At 45.8% G+C, this 4,581-nt stretch overlaps 1 pseudogene; it reads left to right on the top strand.

Moving 5' to 3' along the window:
- The first annotated feature begins 577 nt into the window (after nucleotides 1-577).
- On the top strand, nucleotides 578-1,349 carry LOC142426766 (nucleophosmin pseudogene; annotated as a pseudogene).
- Nucleotides 1,350-4,581: the final 3,232 nt, after the last annotated feature.

The raw sequence follows: 4,581 nt of genomic DNA on the forward strand, positions 1-4,581 counted from the left end.
TGGCTAAGAATATTGAACGTGCTGTGGAGTTCCGAGAGAATAAACAAGTCAGTTTTGAAAGAAGTACAGCCCAAGGCAAAGAATGGCATGACTTAGTCTCCCCTACTTTGGACATGTTGTCCACAAAGACCAGTCCCTGGAAAATGACATCGTGTTTGGTAAAGCAGAGGGGCACCCAAAATAGAGAGGAAGACCCTGGACCAGATGGATGGACACAGTGGCTGCAACAATAGACTCAACCACAAGAACAATTCTGCGGATGGAGCAGGATCATAGGTTGCTATGGGTCAGAAATGACTCAATGCCACTTAAAACAGCAGCACGTGTGGCAGATCAGGTGGTGCCCCAGCCAATGCACTTCAAACACAGCCATCCCTGTCTGTCAGTGGAGGCTCACACGTGGCTTTGATGCTGAACGGGTTTCAGTGAAACTTTCAGACAAGAAGATCTACTTTGAGAATCAGCCACTGAGCCCGAATGTGGTTCCATCCTGTGCTTCTGCGGTTTGCCTGTTTTATGTGTCTCTCACCGAAGTGTGTACCACAACCCCATGGATATGAAGTGATCACACACCGTGCATATGAACACGAGCCCCCTGAGACCCCAAAACTATCATTTTGGTTGTGAACTAAAGGCTGACAACGACGGTCACTTTCAGGTGGATAAGGATGAACATGAGCCCCGGTTATCTAAGGCACAGTCAGTTTAGGTGCTGGGGCAAAGGATGGACGGCACATGGTGGAAGCAGAGGCAGTGAATGATGAAGGAGGCCCCACTAAAATAACACTGCCCCCTTGGAAATGTCAGTGCAACCAACCAACGGTCTCCCTCGGGGCTTTGAAATACCACCACCGGTGGCCTTGCGGGCTCAGGGTGGCTCGGGGCCTGTGCACATTAGTGGACAGCACTGAGTAGCAGTACACGAAGATACAGACTCAGACGATGAAGCGGAGGAGGCTGTGAGACGAGGAAGTGCATCGCGAAAGTGGTCTGCCCCTACAAGCAGCAACAAGCTTCCACAGGAAAAAAAACATGCTGCTGATGAAGATGATGATGATGATGATGATGACAATGATGAAGATGATGATGGTTTTGATGATGATGATGAAACTGAAGAAAAAGCACCAGTGAAGAAATCTATACAGGATACTCCTGCCAAGAAATGCACTAAAATCAAACGAGAGTGGAAAAGACTCAATCCACATCAACAACACCAAGATCTAAAATTGAAGAATCCTTCAAAAAACAGGAAACAAACAAACAAAACCACTCCCCAAGCTCCTAAAGGCCCTAGTTCTGCAGAAGACATTAAAGCAAAATTACAACCAAGGACAGAAAAGGCACCTTGAGAGGCACAACTGATCAATTAAGCCCAAAGACCGGGAGAGGGAGAGGCGAGGCCAATTTAGTCTACTCTGAGTATCATCACAGTTCAGAGGGCAGTCTGCTTGTGTCATCTCCATCTCCCTTCCACCCGCCCAGGCCCCCGAGCAGGCGGGAAGCAATCTCCGTATCCTGTTTCCTAGAGCATTTCCCTTTGGCTCAGGGCGCCAGACTCTGCTCTCTCGTATTTACCTCACCTTTCCGCTCATGTTTTGTAACCTTGGGACCTCCCAGCTGTTGGATGCCTATTTCACTAAGCAGACAAAACAAAACAAAAGCAGCTAATCAAAACCCGACGAATCCGCATGGTCCAATACACAAAGCAGCGTGGCAGTGGCTCAGAAGTGGGCATCATTGGGTTCTACTCAGCATAGGGTCCCCACGAACCGGTGGTCCATACTAGCATATTATAACTCAATGGCATGATGATGGTAATACCAGCAACAACAAACATGTAGCGATGGAGGGAGGGAGGGCAGGCTCTTCAGAGCCTGAGCACTGAGAAACAACTGAAGTCTCTCGATGCATTCGCTCTTGCTTTCCACTACTGTTGCCCACCCTAGAGGATATTTATAATTATTGTTTTTTAAATGCTCATGATGCCACAGATAAAGAACTCCAATAGCTCCCAACAGAACGCTAACACCAGTGCGTGTTTCTAAGAGCAAATTGCTGTTTATACATGAACAGCATTGCAAATGAGGGGAAGGACATTCCCAGTTATAGATGCCTGGGAGAACGCCCAACATTTCCATGTGTGCTCTCCCTGAAGATCTCTTCACCTGCACCACGCACCCTTCTCCTAGTCCCCTCAATAGAAAGGGCATCGATAAGCCTACAAAAAAATACAACAGGAACTTCGTTTTCTGTATGGTTTGGCACCTGGGATAATGCCTAGAATGAGGTGTGTAAAAGCACTCCCGTTTCTATATGCTTAGCTACATCAGGAATCGTTAGATTTCAAAGGTTATAACTCTAAATGCTAAATGGGGAACTCATCAGCTCTAGGGACTAAACCTCCGAATAAATCTAGCGTAAAAGGTCTAACACTTTTACAAAAACTTGAACCTTAAGAGAACCTAAATACAATTTTACGGAAAACGCTTCCTCCCTAGTAACTGGTTTTTATTTTCTTAGAAAACGTTCCTGTTTCACCAGGTCCATTTCTATTCACAGCACTGTGTTTCTGTGAACGACTGGGAAAGATGGGCCCAGATACATATCCAGGGCTGCCACAGACCCCGAACAAAACCCAAAGGAGTGTAAGTGTATTGTTATCCTTTGATGCTGCTTAGGTTCACCTGGTACCTCAAGGTTGGTAATCATTATGCGGATTAGATGAGTTGATACATACAAAGCACTCAGAACCAGGCACAGGCTGGGAAACGTGCTGTTTAACGTGAAAGCTTCCATTTCTGGGGTATCCCAGGAGAGCGCGTTAGAGGGAGGTTTTATAGCAAACAAAATCATTCTAAAAGGCATGACTTCTGAGCAAGTTTCCACTGCCGCCAAATGCCTCTTTTCTCCCAACCCACTGCAGAGAAGAAGTTGAGCAAGAACAGCCAGTATGTATCTTTCTGAAGTACAAGGAGCAAATGGCTGGACGGGGTCTCTTCTCTCTCCGTTCTGTGTTGTAAATGGCTCCTCTGACCAGTTTCTTGAGTTTCTCGAGCAAGAGAGTTTGTTGGCGATTTAAGACAAGGTAGAGCACAGTGAGCAGGTGTGCTGTTTGTCATGGTGGACGTCCTTATTGCTCCTGTTTTATCTAAAACCAAGACATCCAATGACCTTGGAGGATTATTAACAGCACACGTCTCAAAAATATGGACTCTCTCAGGGCTGGAATGGATATTAAAGTTTCCCAGGCCCATTTCCTAGCAGCCCGATTAGTCACTGATCAGTGGCTCACATTTCTCAAGTGGTAGGAACTGCTTAGCTTTTTCTGTTGCTGGACTGAGATTTACCTAATCCAAGAGCATTTCAATGAGGTTGTTCTCGGGGATAAAGGGACACAGACTTGTGAAGAGGCTAGAATATCCTCAATTGACATTCTCATCTCAACTGGTCAGGTATCTGACTTGAAGCAACCCAAAACAAACAAACAAACAAACAAACAAACAAACTCACTGACCTCGAGTCAATATCAAGTCAATAGGGATTCACAGCAACCCTGCAGAATAGAGTAGAACTAACTGCCCCTTTGGCTTCCCAAGGATATAAAACTTATGAGAGCACAGCCTCATTTCCCTCCCATTGAGTGACTAGGTGGGTGTGAACTGCTGACCTTGTGGTTAGAAGCTCAATGTCTAGCTCACCACAATAACAGAGACCCAATCTTCAGGTTAGAGACAGGCAATCCATGCTGCAAACACATAAGGCTGGGCTTTCTGGAATGACTCAGTTTCTCCAACATGTATTCCCAACACAAAGGCGAATCATTGTCAAGTTCACTTTCTAAAGGCATTCCCGGATTCATTTTCAGAATATCACAGTCAGTTCCATGAACACAAGATACTGTTTGTTAGCCTCTGTCCAGCACAGTTTTGCCTTCCCACTGCAAGCTGAGCTGAATCATAAAACGTGGGGTGATGACGAGCCCCCAGTGGCTCAAAAACAATGCCATCTTCAGGATGGTGCCCAGGCACACATTGGTGCTCTTGCTGTTATCCCTGCACGATGAGCCCCATAGCCATGCCAACGAATGTCAAGCGCACCTCTCCGTGGGAACCCTTTGAAGGAGAAGCCCGTGGCCTTAAACGCAGTACTGGATATATGCATGGGACCGTTGGCACGTCTAAAAGAAGATCGAAAACTGATGAGTGATACCCATTAAAGAAATCACTTGAGAAATTAAAACCGTCCATAAGCAAGCCCTAAGAAATTCTTTACTTCCAAGCATACTTTGCGCATCTATTCTAGATGACATCCTGCCCTGAATGAGAGCAATGGTCACTTCGTAACTGCAGGTGGTTCAACATCTGCAAGTAGACTGAAAGAGAACCATGGTCCCAAACTCTCCCCTTAGGCCTGAAATGCATTCTGATATTGACATGCTTGTAAAAACTTGCAGTCAAGAGAGAAAACAAAAATGTTCTTTCTTGTTAACCTATCTACCAATTTCTTTTTGTTTTTATCCAGTTCCTTGTAAATCACCAGCGTCCGCTTTCTTTCCAGAGATGGCTTTGCTCTCCGCGTCAA

This window comes from Tenrec ecaudatus, chromosome 14 (genome assembly GCF_050624435.1).
Source record: "Tenrec ecaudatus isolate mTenEca1 chromosome 14, mTenEca1.hap1, whole genome shotgun sequence".
Lineage (NCBI taxonomy): Eukaryota > Metazoa > Chordata > Mammalia > Afrosoricida > Tenrecidae > Tenrec > Tenrec ecaudatus.